Source organism: Sceloporus occidentalis, unplaced genomic scaffold (genome assembly GCF_023333645.1).
Source record: "Sceloporus occidentalis isolate IW3139 unplaced genomic scaffold, rSceOcc1.0.p SCAF_53, whole genome shotgun sequence".
Lineage (NCBI taxonomy): Eukaryota > Metazoa > Chordata > Lepidosauria > Squamata > Phrynosomatidae > Sceloporus > Sceloporus occidentalis.
In genome coordinates, this window is record NW_028317033.1 from 865,001 (window position 1) to 882,086 (window position 17,086).

Consider the following 17,086-nt stretch of genomic DNA (forward strand, 5'->3'; position numbering starts at 1 on the left):
TATTTCCAGCTAATATAAAACACATCAAAGTTGGCACGATCCGAAACTGTGTGGGGAGACCCCAATTGATTTTTAGTCCATCACCTTAACCACTCGGCCATGACTACTTTCCGATGACGGATGTTGATGATGCACCAATGCACACCTTTTCATATTCACAACCTGTCTCAAAGTGGATTTCAGGGATTGTATTTCCAGCTAATATAAAATACAACGCAGTCGGCAGGATTCGAACCTGCGCGGAGACCCCAATGGATTTCTAGTCCATCGCCTTAACCACTCGGCCACGACTACATGTCGATGATGTATAGATGTCATTGATGGATGGATGTCGATGATTGATGGATGTGATGATGCACCAATGTACACCTTTCCCTATTCACAATCTGTCTCAATGTGGATTTCAGGGATTGTATTTCCAGCTAATATAAAATGCATCGTAGTCGGCAGGATTCCAACCAGCGCGGGGAGACCCCAATTGAGTGCTAGTCCAACGCCTTAACCACTTGGCCACGACTACTTTACAGTGGTGGGTGTTGATGATGCACCAATGCACACCTTTCCCTATTCACCAGCTGTCTGGAGGAGGGTTTCTGTGATTGTATTTCCAGCTAATATAAAATACAACGTAGTCGGCAGGGTTTGAACCTGCGCAGGGAGTACCCTACCAATTTATAGTCCATCGCCTTAACCACTTGGCCACGACTACTTTCGGTGACGGGTGTTGATGATGCACCAATGCACACCTTTCCCTATTCACCAGCTGTTTCAAGGTAGATTTCAGGGATTGTATTTCCAGCTAATATAAAATGCAACGTAGTCGGCAGGATTCCAACCTACGCGGGGAGACCCCAATGAATTTCTAGCTCATCGCCTTAACCACTCGGCCATGACTACCTTACGACACAAAATGTTGATGATGCAACAATGTACACCTTTCTCCTATTCACCAGCTGTCTCAAGCGGTGTTTCAGGGATTTTATTTCTAGCTAATATAACAAGGGAATGTTTGGAAGCTCTAAAGGGGTAGTAGAAGTATTATTAAACACTCATCTACAGACACGCCAGAAAGCTTGTTTTCCCTCAGAAATCTCATGGTGCTTCCACAACCACAAGGAATTCTGGGTAGGCGCATGGAAATAAGGTAACAATTATAACCCTTCCCAGTTGCTTCTCTAAGATCATGTCTTTCCTCCTTAGCATTGTGTTTACAGACACACCTAAATGCCCCAGAACAGCAAACCGCTACAACTTTGGATTTTATAGAAGTGGTCACACTTGCTGGTGATCAATTAAACAAGACATTGATTAGCAGAACCTGTCTGTTACTTAGCATCTTAATTCCTAGGGAAGTGAATGTATGTAGGTTTTTGTGGAATAAATCATGGCAGGGTGTAATATGTCATGTGTTGTTGTTCATCTGAGGTTGTATTTACCTATTTTTTAGACCTACAAAGGAACAGATTGTTATTATGTCCTGATATGTAAAACCATAGAATTCAAAGATGATGTACTTTCTTTTTTCACATGACTGTATATACACTTGAGCATTGTTACTGAAATAGGACTGCAGAGGCCAATCACCTCTAATCGCTAATAAGGTAAGGTATTGTGTTTCTAAGTTAATCATGTTCTTATCTGATTTTGTCCTGTGTATAAATCTGTGTGTTGCTCAATTCTTATTATTAATATTTTTTTTTGTTTTATATAGCACCAACAAATTCTGTACAGCTGTACAATGGGTAGACAGGACATAAAAAGTAGTATATAACATAACAATTTGAATCACAGAAATAACTAGTGAGGAGGGCCCTGCTCAAACAAGTTTACAATCTAGAGGGAGTTAAAAGCCAAAGGATGAGATTAGTTTATCAATAAACCAGTTCCTGTTTTACTCCGACATTGGTGTTGTCTGGTGATTGGGGGTAATTTGCTATATACAGCTACTCTTCGTGGTTCCAATTCTGAGGAAGCAGTGTCTGAGGGAGACCAGCGAGTCTGTCACAAACATAATCAATTGAATCTTTCTCTTCTGCAATAACAGTGATTGGTATTTTTTACAAAGCTGAAAATAGCATCATATAAAGTAATTATAGAACTGTACCTTAATGTTAAAAAGTTCAAACATATATACAGTAAAAACTTAAATAATCACTCCAATTTTTAAGGGGTATGGTATTTTGGAGTTACAATAACATGAAATACTTTCATACATCTTCAATGTACATCTTCTAAGGATAATACTAATTTCAGCTGTAAATCTCCCCCAGATTGATGCAATAATAAGATGCAGTCAATAATTGGGATTTCAACAATGTCTGGTAACATGAATAAATCTATCATTTGCACCTGTAGTATCAATGTCCTATAATTAAACTCAACCTCAAATTATCCCTAAATCCCATGTCAATAAAGACCTAGGTTTCGCTTGCATTGGGCTCTGTGTGTCTCAGACAGATGTTTCAGCGTGACACAGCTGTTCCAGCGACTAATTAAGGTAAATACAGAATATAATCTGTAACAGCTCTATCAACGCATGATCTGGATCTTGTAGGCTCTTCTGTCAGTATTTCTGGTGGAGCATAAAGCAGAATTTTTTTGAAGGTGCAAAACTGAGCAGAAATCAAACATTTCACTTCATGCAATTAGTATGCATATATTTTTCGATCCCTAGTGAGTCATAGAAGTACATTTATTTAATAGGAGCTTTGGAAAGAATCAGTTATTATGATTAGAATAAATATTTGTGTTAGTAATGGATCAAGCTGGAAGCTGTCCCTCTAAGGGTAATACTAAAAGCTGCATTTAGGTGTGGAGAACAGTGGGTGGACAAACCATGTGAAACCGCTGGTGTGATTACTCACAAATCGTCTTTTGCTAAGATGTTTATGCATATCATAACATTGTTCCACCCTATTACTTCATCTTTAACACTTTGCACCAGGATTTCTGTTTATAGAAATGGTCTTTATATATGAATTACAAGGCGTTCAAATATGATAACTGCTACGAAATATTTAAGCTGTAGCAACAATCTTGAACCGTATCTTGGAACCACCAAGAGTGGCTCAACTGGAAGACCTTGATTAAGGTAGTGAATAGCCATCTACTGCAAAGAATGTCACAAAGACCTTATTAAAATAATTACTTTTTTTCTTTCTGTTATGTATTAAAGGAGAGTGTTACAACAAAAGATAGAGTGCTTTTTTCTACAGATAGATTTGATAACCTACCCCTTTTTTTAATGCCAAAGTCTGCAATGGTGTTCCATCTGTAGCAGGAGTTTGATGCGTATGCTGGCTAGGTGGGTCGGGCCCGCCTGGGTCTCACTGGAGCAGGGGCAGGGGAGGGAAAAACAGTAGAAATCTTAGAGAAGATTAACTAAACACAGTGTTTGGTCTGCTCTTCACACCTTCACTATGGTAGCTTCTTCTTCATAGACACAGTGTCTGGGCAGAGACACAGTTTGCAGACTGCAGGCATAAGGTGGTTTTATTTCAAACATGTAATGCAGCTAGGGTTAATTAAAACTCCAGCTGCCATGACTCTCAGCCAGTCGAGTATGTTAAGCAACATGGGAAAGGGAGGACAACTGGAGTGACAAAGGTTAGTTGTTATATCATTAGGGAATGACACTGCAGCTGTTGTGGAACGCACATGTAATGATTCTCAGCCATCCATTTGGTTAGTTAAACATCAAGGCAAATGTAATAGCAGCACTTTGGGTGCCAAATGTTACCACAACTGCTGAAAAACTACCAAGTGTCCTTTTTTGGTTTCAACCCTTTACTGTATGTCCCTTTTTTACTGCCCTCTGAGTACTCTCTTTTATGTAATACCTCAGCTCCAATACACGACACAACATTAACTTTTCTGGAATGCAACTCCCATGATGTTGAGCCAGCAATTGTAGCTGTAACCGTAGACTGGGATCTGGGGAGACTACAATCAGTCTTCAGTACAAACACTAACATTTGTTGACTGCATCTACAATAATATTCATCAGCCATATTGCTGGCTGAACTTTATGGGAGTTGTAGTTCTAGACTGGGGTTGTGGTGGCCTGAACTTCACACTAACTGCAATTCCCATGCTATACAGTCAGCCATTAGTCTGAACACTAGACCTGTGCTTTTGGAGTTGTACGAATGCATTTGGTAAATTTAGTGATTCGTACAAAGCCTCAAATCGGATGAAAACAAAGCAAAAAGTTCTGAATTCATGGAAATTCATGGGTCCACATTCACTCACACTCTGATTGTCATTCACTCTCTCGCTCATGCTTTCTAAAAGTTTCCCTACCTTCTCTGACACTTCACTTCAGCCTCTGACAGCTACTTCCGCTTCCTCATCTTCTTCCGCGTCTTCTTCTCATTATATAAACTGAAATATAATTCACATTAAGTTTGAGTACCATGGTAGGCTTCGACTATTGGCACTGAATGTCTTGACTTTAACTTGTTCAGTCCCCTTAGAATGTAACGGTACATCCTTACAGGTGTCAGCAGTGACACTTGGCTAAAGGGAATTCTCAATTGCGTGATCAGCCATTTCTTGTATGACAGTGTACCAGCCCTTGCGATGAGCTGTTTCACAAGATATATAATAATTCATAAGAACTAATAAACCATAATATGGACCAATCCTTCACAACATACCCACAGGCAGAGGCGTATCTAGGGTATGGCACCTATGACTCGTGAGCGGCTTTCAAACGCCGTCTTTTTTTTTTTTTTTTTGATGCGGAGGAGAGAGAGGGACGCCTAGCAACCGCTCGGCGTCCCTCATTCTCCTCCATGAGGCCTCTACCTCCGTCCCGGTCCCGGCGCCGGCATTTCATGCTGAGCGCCGTAATATGACATCATATTTCGGCGCCCAGCAGTGAAGCAGCGGGCACCAGCGAGCGTTGCAGGATGACAGCAGCATCATGCTCCCGTAGCTGGACTTCAAGGTGAGAGAACTACGGGGGGGGGAGGGGGTATATAGTGGCTAGGGGGAAGAGGGTATATAGTGGCTAGGGGGGGGAGGGTATATAGTGGGTGGGGGGAGAGGGTATATAGTGGGTAGGGGGGGAGAGGGTATATAGTGGGTAGGGGGGAGAGGGTATATAGTGGGTAGGGGGGAGAGGATATATAGTGGGTAGGGGGGGAGAGGATATATAGTGGGTAGGGGGAGAGGATATATAGTGGGTAGGGGGGGAGAGGGTATATAGTGGGTAGGGGGAGAGGGTATATAGTGGGTAGGGGGGAGAGGGTATATAAGGGTATATAGTGGGTAGGGGGGGAGGGTATATAGTGGCTAGGGGGGGAGAGGGTATATAGTGGCTAGGGGGGAGAGGGTATATAGTGGGTGGGGAGGAGGGTATATAGTGGGGGGGAGGGTATATAGTGGGTGGGGAGGATATATAGTGGGTGGGGGGGTATATAGTGGGTGGGGGGGAGGGTATATGGTGGGTAGGGGGGAGAGGATATATAGTGGGTAGGGGGAGAGGATATATAGTGGGTGGGGGGGATATATAGTGGGTAGGGGGGAGAGGGTATATAGTGGGTAGGGGGGAGAGGGTATATAAGGGTATATGGTGGGTAGGGGACGAGGGTATATAGTGGGTGGGGGGGAGAGGGTATATAGTGGGTGGGGGGGAGAGGGTATATAGTGGGTAGGGGGGAGAGGATATATATTGAATAATATAAGTGAATTTCAATTGATCTGGGTTTGTGTGTTGATCTATACCTGCTATCGGCAGCAGGGACTAATATTTATATATATATATATGGGCAGCAGGGGCTAGTAAATGGGTTTTAGATATTTGGACAGGGGCGCAATTTCAGTGCTTGCCATAGGCGCTATTTTCAGTAGATACGCCTCTGCCCACAGGTAATGCCTTTCTTACTTAGCTTGTGTAAATATGTATGCATTCAACCCAGCATTAGCAGTATTGATTAAAAAACATTGGTCATGATGGAAATGGACCTTCAACCGGCTTGCTACCTATGGTAGTTGCTGCCTAGGTCACTTTTCATACCTTGAACTAGAAATTGACTCTGTTCCAGTTTGTATATCTTATATAACTCATTCTGTTACACAGTACAAATCAAAATCACTTCAGAGCTTGAGCCTCTGTTAAGTGGAGAACTGGAATGAGAAGCTGCAACATCTAAATCAGATAAATTGACTGCAGTAAGAGATACAATCACATTTCCTGATTAACACAAGATAACCTTTTCATGTGAATTGGTACCCGAGGTGGTGACCTGAGCAGTATCTTATTATTAACATTCATTCATTTCGCAGGCTTGTTTACACTGTCAGGTGCTGTGTTGGCAAATCATAGCAATATCCACACAGTAAATCAAACAGTTCAGCAGCATATGCCTTGAATTACCTTTTTTTTCTCCCTGAACTGGAATTTTGTAAATCTCTATCTTTGAACTGGGTGTCTTCTTATTCTTGTCCTATATATGACCTTGCATGTGTCCATTGCATAGTGTCATTTTAAATCCTGTATGTTATCTGCATGGATCTACTATCAGTTGAAGGGCAGAAACTTCCTCTTGAGGAGCCTAACTTATACCCCTTTTCTGCATAAGCTAAAATAACTTACCTTTTGAGACTGACCACAAAAGCAAATAGTGGCATATACCCTCTTGTAGATTAATAGGAGACTCTCTAACATGGATACCATATACATCATATGACCAAAAGTAAGCACGTACGCCCGCCATCTTCATAGACAAACATTTTCAGTAGTTTGAGTTGTACTGAAGAGCTCAATGACTGTTGTAGGATGCCACCTCTGCCACAAATCAGTTCACGCACACTCTCAAAGCGAGTGCTGAAGTGTATAGCATGTACAAATCACCTGTCTTCACAAGCATTATAGTTACAGCTCCAATAGTTACTCTATTGTTAAAACAGAAATTATAGAGACACACAGAAATCACATTGACATATCAACAAACTATTTACATTGAACATTTAAAATCTCTGATATGTCAATATACTAAGGTTCCCATAACTGAAATCCTCTCAGTAGTAATCAACTAAGATTACTTGAACAGCAGCATGCTTATTCAGGAATACAGTGATTGTTGAGTTGACTGCTGCAAAGTTGGGTCCAATAGCTCCATCAAGAGTGGATTGCTGGATTAGGTCAATTAATTTTAGGTTGATATAATGAGAGGGACTGCAGGCTTGCTGCCCAACAAAATGTGCCCATCAATTAGTGAAGTTAAAGAATCAGTGCCTCCAGCTGCACGGATACCTATAATGTGCTTACTTGTCCTTGTGCAGATTTATGGTGGAAAATACACTTATCCATAAAATGTTCCCTATGCAGTGGATACATGTGAGATGGCTAAAACTGCGAACATGCAGTAGCAAGCTCACACACATTGAATGAAAGTCCAACTTGCAAACTCCTAGAACTAACTTGTCAGAATGCCTGCTCTCCTGCCACCCAACAGCACCTGTATGGACCTGACCCCCAACTGAGGAAATGTTGAGTATTGTTTTAGGAATATTTTTTATTTTTGTAACATGCTTTCCCATAAATCCCAGAGTGCAGGGATGGAGAAAAGGGAGGAGGCACTGGATGGGTCCTATACAACACTTTTATTAAGCACCTTTAACACGCCTCACCCTTTTGTACGGATGTTTTGACTCAAAACCAGCTTAATGTAATGAAATTAAAGGAGGCTTTGTAGAGACTGTCAAGAAAGTTTTAGTTGAAGAGAAAGGTATAAAGATATTTGTTGGATGAGGCAAGTGAAAGCATATAGTAGCAAAAGGGAATCATGCACTTATTAGTATAGGTAGCATAAGGGATTATGTAGTCCATAAAACTAGGCATTTGGTGAACACCGATTGTGAAAACATAGTTTAAATCAACAACTTTGCTTATCAACGTATACTACATTTCCGGTATCATCTACATAGTTAAATATCATGTTTTACCTATGTTGCAATATTGCTTTTCTAAAATAAGAATGTTTCTATGATTTCAGGAATGTATTAAAGATGACTGACATGGTGCATTATTGTTCTCACTCGCTTCATGTCATATCATAAAACAGACTGATATGTGAAGCTAATTTGCCGTCTGGGAGTAATGAACATAAGTTAGTATTTTGTAGGAACAATTTTAATAGTATGGCAGTGAGTTAACCCTCTGTGGGACAGTATGGAACTTTCATTATTTAAGCACTTATAAAGGCATCAATATATAAGATGTCCTTCCCATATAGAGAGTGACATATATGACAGGATAATGACTGACATGCACATCACCATATGTCATACACAATAACACAGAGACATGGCACTCACCCTCCCTCAAGTAAATGTAGAGGATTTGATGCTGAGATTAATTTTTAAAGATGGTTCCTTGCAGACGGCTGCCCATCTGTCTCTGACTATTTGCCACCACAGAGATTATTTTGATGGATCCGTGTAATTGTTTTGAGAGCTGCAGGTGAGGAGCAAGAAGAGGCACTTTGTGGGAACATAAAGCAAGCATCACTGAGCAGGGACACCACAGGGGGAAAAGTGTTTGTAATGACAGACTGGAAAGTGAATTAGAAAGAACTCTATAGTGTCACACCAACAGGACTAAGAAGTTCTTAGAAACATATCAGTCGACCACATGAACTGCAGACACAAAGCAACAAACCAATCCACGCAACAACATGTGTGATTCATTCATGTAACTCTTATTTACCTTAGTTCAGTAACCACTAGTACCAAAAAGTGGCACAAAAGATGTGTTGTTTAAGCCTTAACAGAAGAGCAGACCTAAGACCTCCCTTGAGACTTTCATATCAGTATATAATTAATGAGCTGACTGAGATTTTCAGCGTCTGGGATTTGTAAGCCCACGATATTGAGCTGAGGTCCTTGGGGTGTTTCTGATTTAAGGTACTGTACTCATCTAAGGTTTGAGAAGGTCATAGAAGATGCATAATCTGCTTGTCATTGGTGTACATGGTCATTTCACCACAGTGTGTGCTTGGGAGGCGGTTGGGAACATCCAGCAGTATGGAGTTTGTGGGAAGTAATGGTAGGACACTTGTGGTGAGACAAGGGAGAGGCTTCCGCATCAGTGCACTTTAACTCAACGCTGACAAAAGTTTACATGAAATTTTTGATATTTGTAATACAAAAAGCTCACTAAATGATGACCTTAATATTAAAGATAAACAATAGATTATGAAAGGAGGATGATTTACTGTAATATATATATATAAATATATATATATATATATAATGTGGGTGACAAATGCAAGATCTGTTCAACACTTTGTTACACAATGGATAGCTCAACTTAATCCCACTCTTCCTGATTTCGGTTTCCACCTCTTTAAAAAAATTTCATCAGGGCAGGGGATGACTTAACTAGATCAGCCATAATTACTCATAGTTTCTCCTTTACTTCTTTACTTGGGTAATTAGATTCTTACTAAAATAATTTTTTCTGTCATTCGATTTGAAACATTCTCATGTTCCTGTTATCTTTCACGTTTGCTATACACCATTATCTGTAATTCTTTTCATTCTCAGTAACTCAATAACATATAAAGAATATAGTATAAAGATGCTTTGTGCAAATGAAACTCTGTCTTGTTTTAGACCGTGGCCTTGTTATAAGGAGACACTATTGTCTTTTGTTAACAGCCAAATGAAAAAAAAACCCTCACTCATCTTTACATGTTTTTCCGCTTTTCAGTAAAAGACAACTTTACAAATTAGAAAGAAATATTCACTAGAAAACTACAGTCATAAAGACTTCTGGTCCATTAGGTTTATCTTTGTGACCTTGGGGTCAGTTGTAACAGTAATTGAGAGTGGATGAACTCATGACCTTTGCATGTAATTAGAAGATGCCTTCTAAAGGCTCCAGAGAGAAGTTGCTTTGTTAGATTGTTATTTTCCAGAGAGAATGGTAGTAATCTAATTTTGATCTTAATATCTCAAAGGAACTCTGATATAAGTATATTTTAATGGTCATTTGTTCAATAAGTCTTTTACTTCTTCTACACTCCCCTTGGACCAAAGTGAATAATGCATACTTCTCTCTCCTTGTGAGGAGCCATAGCTGTCAAACTAAGCTGCGTTGTACTATTCCTTTTTATGAATATAAACAAACAACATGTCATTTTACCCATTCATGTAAAAGATAAGAAATAGTCAAGTTATCATAGACGTCAAAATAAATATGTCTGTTTATTTTTCTGATTTGAAATTCAGTTGTTCGGGAAATCCATGGACAAGTGAGAATGTATAAGACTCCTTACGTTATAAACATAGCACATCTATATTACTAATCAATGGTGCCTCCAGTTATATAATGGCACATCTGCATAAAATTGTAATATCAAAAAATATTTCTGAGTTACATTTTTACATTACAGCACAGCAAATTCTGCAACGCTATTACAATAGAAGAGACTAAAAACATTCAAAGTAACTAAAAATGTATAATACATAAAATCATCAATGACAGCAACACTTACTAAGATATACTGGTAAAGATTGAGAAGAGGGTCTTGCTTGTGCATACTTATAGTCTATTAGATTAGATAACATTGCAGGAATGGCAATATATGCACATAGACAGTACAAGAACCTGAAGGGTGAAGCAGGAGACAAACCCGTTAATTGTACTTCGAAAGCAACTCCCCAACACGATGCGTTATTTATGTTGTTCTGATAAAGTGCTTCACTCCCTGAAACACTAGTTATGATACACAACCATCTCTTTCCATTTCATCCCGTTTACACATGTTTACAGACTCTGTGGCCATCGTTTCAACAGCACAAAAGGTTGGGCTGTTGCTAAGATTAATGGGCTTAGTTGGCCAAGACGCTTGACTTTCTGCTTCAAAAGTGTAACTCACCTAAATCAGGTTGTATAAACCTATTGGATTTTGCTAAAATGAACCACTTACTTGAGTTCCAAACCATTGCAACATTGGATGGTGGAAGTTTTGTTTGGCAAGTGTAAGACAGCACATGATATTTCTACAACAAATGAGAAAAGCCAGTGGGTTGGAAAGGTATACTGTTATCAGTCAAAGTCAAATCCAAGTACACGTGACTCTACATGTTAAAAACCAAAACATACATATTAGATAGAGATATGGATAACATGTAGAACTAAATGACAAAAAACAGGTGCATTAATATTCACAAGGACAGGTTAATAACATGGAAACACTAGAATCTAGAATGGGCAAGGCATGGAGGCCACGTGTGAAGCAAACAGACACAGTGGCAGTAACAAGAACAGTATGCTCTATAAACAAATGTCAATTAGCTGGTAAGGGAAAAGGAAGCACTGTATTTGTATAATCAGATTATGTGATAATGCAGGTGAGCTGCTAATTGCCTGCTAATTAGAAGCCTAAAGAATGGATATTCTGTGTGTTAGTTAGCTTGTCAGTCTCTTAACTATCACTGTCCCAACAACCACATAAATGTTCCAACAGATTGCAGGTGATTTTCTGCACAACACAAATATCAGTCCATAAAATGCACTTTTTCTTTTGTTAATGTAAAACTGATATAGGCTTAACTGCATACCTGAATCTATGGATCCACATAAACATTAGATGGCATAATTAAATTATTCTTTCACCTCAAATTAAAAGTTGAATAAACATTGTTATATATATTTATATAGTGTTGGTTTAAAACATTCAAATGTATAAATGAAACAAGCTACAGTCTCAGAATAATGAAGCCCCTTGTCTCTTTATGGTTGACCATTGTTAGTGTGAATATGTTCAGTAGTGAGCTGTATTTATTCAGACATTTATATTATTGCCCTTGTAAATACAAATTTGTTTTACTCTTTTGGGGTATAATTGGCATATTCGTAAAATTAAGCAATGCACCATGTGGAAGATGAAAATGTGTGATTTATTTTCTTTTTCCCCCCATCAAATTAAATAGACTTGTCATAACTCCAATGATACAAACTTGAAGGGAAACTGTCACAGCTCTTAGCATAACTAAATTCATTAATTAAAACCAGCTAAAGCATGTGCTTTCTGATTTGGAGTCAGTATAATTATAATATTGTAATCCATCGCCTGCCCTATATCCTTGCCCACTTTTACAAAGGCTGCCTGGACCTATCAATGACAATCAGCAACCTAAACATAGGTGAGAAAAAACACAATGTGGAGGATTCCTGAGAAAATAAAAAATATAAGATTGACTTCTAGTATATATGCATCACTTATTTTATCTGTAAATACAGTTAACCTTAATTAATTAAAATAAATGTATCAAAACTATAGACTTGGGAAAGTGTACGGCTGGGGAACATGGTAGATCCACTTTAGGCAAGATAAATGAATGTCATCTAGCATTATCATACAAGGAACCAGATCAAGTAAAGATGGGAGATTACAAATACCATTCAGGTATAGGGTTATATAACCTCTGAAATATTACTGTCAAAGTAAATCATGGTTTACGTTATGACTGCTGTACTGGTGGCCTGCTCCCTCATAAAATTAAAGATTATATTACATAATTTTTATGCAGGATTAGGGTCAGATGTGATTTGCTGAAGTTCAAGTTGAAAAGACCTTCTAAAACAATGTTTTTCAGCTGGTACATTTTGACCTTCTGGCTGGATGCTTTTACCAAACAGTTTGTACGTCCCTCAGCCATATGTTCAATTATACTGCATCATTAATTTAATAAGGTCCAGCCCCCCTGGACCATGCTTTTTAATGATAAACAGACCTTCACTTTGAAAAGTTGGACAATTCTGCTTTGAATGACTTGGCAACACAAAAGCTAACTCTGTTTGTTAAAATTCTACAAAGATAGAAAAAAGGAAGCAGGCAACCATTTAATTTGGCTTTCACAGTGGGTGTCACTGGAAGAACTCCAAAAAGGAAATTTATAAAATGTATAGTGAGGTAAACCGAAATAAAAAGAGTTGGAGACCAACTGTTCCAGTGAAAGTTAACCTTCTGCCTGATGTTGCATGACTACATGTCTATAATAACAACCTACAGACCAAGGCCGGATTAAGGAGTTTTGGGTCCTTAAGCAGTTATACAGGAAGTGCCCCTACCTACACATATATACACATACGCATTGGGTCCAGTGATGTGCGGCAATCATCCTCCCTCGCTGACACCGTGCGCCAAGAAGTGATTTCTCCGTACACAGTGTCTCTCAGGAAGGCTTGAGGAACAGATGAGAGGTATGGAAAGGTCAAAATGCCACGACCGTGGAAGAATTGCTGCAAGGCCCTTCAGAATGGGGAGCCTGGAGCACTTTCTCTGTGTGCTCCTCTGTTAATCCAGCTCTCCCTATTCAGAGGGAGGGGCTTCGTGAAGGCGGGGATATCCATGTATTTTGAGGGGGGTAGCTTCAGATGGATTTTAGTGGGTGGGTGTGACGACGCATCACTGCCCAGAGAAAGAAGAACGTTTCCTGGAGACCAGGAAAAACAGGGCTTCCCCCGAGACTACCTACTTATACCTAGAGGTCTGCTGATAAAAAAGTTTATTATAACATGAAGTAAAATGCACTTTTCTTCAATTAATGCATGCAGCATTGTACTAAATGCTCAAAAATATTTCACCTACACAGACCATGATACAAAAAAAATATATCAGATTTTCCACTTTGTCTGTGGGCTGGAAAATCTGTAAACACAATAGAGATAATTGTTGTTCAAAGGTCATCATTTTAACTGCGATGGATCTGCTGAATAAACCAAATTTACTGACATCTATTGAAGACAGTTACTTGGCAAGTCGGATGCAATATAATCTAGAACTACAATCTCCTTAAGTGGACCTGTCACCATCTCACATCCTGCATTTCATAGTGCAGGATACTTAATAAAATATATATAACGATATCTACTGATTAAAATAGCCAATATATCTGTTTTAGAAATTCGCCTTACTTTTTTGCCTGTGAGAACAGGCATGTCACCTAATTGTCAAAGGATTTATACGAACATTCCTCTTTATTAAGTTATTCCTCCCATTTGAGTGCTCTTGCAACTGGTTCTAGAGGCAAAATGAAGGCAAGTTCAAGAAACAACAAGCAATTAAGTTAATGTTCTGCGTGCCACAAACTTCACCACTGTTAAGGTAAAATTGTAATTTAGTTTTGAAGAACAAAAATGTATAACAAACTTTGCATTAATACATTCATAAACAGCAGAGGAGATCAACCTAATGCCAAGTCTTACATTAAGAATTATGGTCAGTTTAAGGTAGTGGTCTCCTATTGTTATACATGTTAGTGCATCATTTAGAGGGGAAACGTCAGTTTAAGTACTTTCATTGTTTTAAATGAATAAAAACAAAAATATACTTACTATACACCCCCATGTTGTACCACCGATAAGCTGCTTGAAACAGCCAATCGGTGGCAGGAGAGTGCTCCTATGTGAATAACAATATCATCCACTGAATACAGCAGAGGAAGGGAAAATGCATATGCGGTGATTCTGCAGAAGCCACTTTCTACTCCTGTGGGGAAAAAAAAACTTTCCCAGAGTTAGGACCACCTTTCTATCTAATGGAGCCCATTGCAACCCATATAGTCTTTCATTTGTAAATGTGTGGCTCTTCTCTTTAATGGATGTCTTGCATGTACTGTTAAACATGCAAGACTTTCGTCTACAGCAACCAGCAGTCTCCTCTACCATGGAAAGACCCCAGAGTGCCACTCTGTGCATGTACATTACACGCTAGCCAATTTGTGCCAGCTATGTACATAATTAATTTTATTGTGGTGAGTACTGGTGTATGTTAACCAAGACTGGTAAGAGTATGCTTTTGTATATTTTTAGGTCAATGATCCCAAAATGTTTTGTTTACTATACTACTGAGGTATGGGACTGGGATGATAGTTGCTAACCTTTTGCAAGCATTCTCATTGGAAACTAGTACATAGCCTCATAAAACATATTCTAGAAGTGCCTAAATAACAAGGGTATAGTTACAGCCTCATGTGCAATCGGTGATTGTGGTTAATTCAATGTTCCCCGACTATGCTATTACTATGATGCATGTTTGCCTGAAATATGTTACTCATAATAGCAATTTCTAGATATAATTAAGAATAAGAATCCAAAACAACTTCTTGTATTCAGTGCCTGTGCTCAAAATTATTTTATTTTCAAGGTGAAATAAGACTTTAATGCTTTCTTATAAGCCTTTTACCCTGACTGGAGTGTTTGGGGAATTCCTCAATTTAGCTTCTCCTGCTCAGTTCCTGCTAATAATTCTAGACTCGTAGCATCTTAACACAATCAGTATGTGGATTCAGAAAAATGGCTTGAAGTGAATTGAAAGGTTGCTGCAAAAATGAAAATCACTGCCCCTTCTTCTTTGGAAAAAAACCCCATAACATCTGTGATGTATAAAGATATAAACAGTAGTGAATTGCGCGATGTTTCGAGCTATTATTGTTATAAGAAATTTGACCTTGTGCTTATTTTGATCCAGATTCTATATTGCACAAGGACAAAGTACGCCTTAACGGTGACAGTCGAAGGAGGGCTGATTCAAACCAGTTATGTGTTAATATTTTTGTAAAAGCTGAAATCTTATCCTCATGGACTTGTTTTATGCTCATAATAGCTTTTTGCCCTTGCTATTGATGTTTAATTTCCCCAACCATATTAACTTCTACCATGTGGTCTAGAAGGCTACTCCACTTAACACTGCCCTCTCAGTAAAGGTTAAGTTAGGAGGTAGAGCCTTACACATAATTTTTTTATTTTAATTAGGGTTTGTGACCTGTTTATATCTATTTATGCAACATAATTAAACACTTAGATTTATACAATTTAATTGAACACATTATCTGCTGGTTATAAACATTGATATTGAGACTATTAGGACTGTACAACACTGTGATACACTCGTGTCTGTATATATATTCTTAAAGAGGGGGACATTACTGGAGGAAAAAGGGCCAAAGGAATTTCAGTAGAAAAGGGGGACTGTCCTTCCTAAAGAGTGAGTTTTCTTCACCCTTAAAAGTATAGGGAACAACATCAGTTTCTCCTCTGAACAGCAATTTATAAAGTACCCCTGGAATTCCTCAGATCGGTTCTTGGAATTGTTGATTCCTCAACAATTGTTGAGGGTAATAGAGGTTACAGTCTAACAAAAATGGTGAGATATTTACTGTAAGCTTTGAGGGTTAAATATTATAGCACACTGGGGAGACATTAACTGTTCATGACTGCAAACAGTCAGAACACATTACATTATGAACAGCTTTAAACCCTTCATAATAATTTTCAGCAAGTTATTGAAAGTTAAATATTTTTAATCTGAAAGGGTTACTAGCTAATTGGATTCCAACAAACTGCATATCTTCTTCTTTCTAAATTTACATAGTGCTGTGTTGCTGTTCCCTGCATCGCACTCTCCTTCCGTCTCACGCTCATTCTTGTTTACTTTCCTCATCATGAAAAAATAAAGAAAAATCAATATTGTTTTTGTCCATGCTCCAAAAAATTTGCCAAAAGCTAATCTATTGAGCTGTCTGTCCCAGCATGCACCTCACCAGGGGGCCATTGAGAAGCAAAACAATTTTAGGGGATTTATTTTTGCAGACACAACTAACCTGCGCTTGTAGGATCCATGCTGGTCGTCTTTCTCCCTAGGTACCCTTTTGGGTCCCTGCAAGGTCACACTCAATGTTTGCATGACATCTAAAGTAGTGCATGTCTGCGTTTAGCCATTATCAACAAGAGACACCATTCTGGATGTTTGTAGTCATGTTTAACTGAGTCTCACGCACAGAGAGGCAATGAGGTTTTCTTGAAAGTTTATGCCCTTGGGATTTGCATCATGTTGTCTGAAATTAAGTGGCACGAGGTTGACATAGTGTTTTGAAACCAAGCTCTGTGAAAAAGTGACCTCACAATTTATACCTGTGTATTCCGGAGTAAATTATCGAATAAGAAATTACCAATATTGGCCATCTAGCTATTCATTTATACAAAATAATTCAATCATACATCTGTCATCAACTATCCTGTGAAACACATGAAACCCTTTATACATTCAGGTATTTTTGATTAACT

At 38.7% G+C, this 17,086-nt stretch overlaps 3 non-coding genes across 3 annotated transcripts; all 3 read right to left on the reverse strand.

Annotated features, from left to right (window-relative positions):
* Positions 1-214: 214 nt before the first annotated feature.
* Positions 215-294, reverse strand: TRNAS-AGA (transfer RNA serine (anticodon AGA)). Its single transcript has one exon. It is a non-coding gene; the product is annotated as a tRNA-Ser (tRNA).
* A 144-nt stretch (positions 295-438) lies between these two features.
* Positions 439-520, reverse strand: TRNAA-AGC (transfer RNA alanine (anticodon AGC)). The gene has a single exon. It is a non-coding gene; the product is annotated as a tRNA-Ala (tRNA).
* A 107-nt stretch (positions 521-627) lies between these two features.
* TRNAY-AUA (transfer RNA tyrosine (anticodon AUA)) lies at positions 628-709 on the reverse strand. The gene has a single exon. It is a non-coding gene; the product is annotated as a tRNA-Tyr (tRNA).
* Positions 710-17,086: the final 16,377 nt, after the last annotated feature.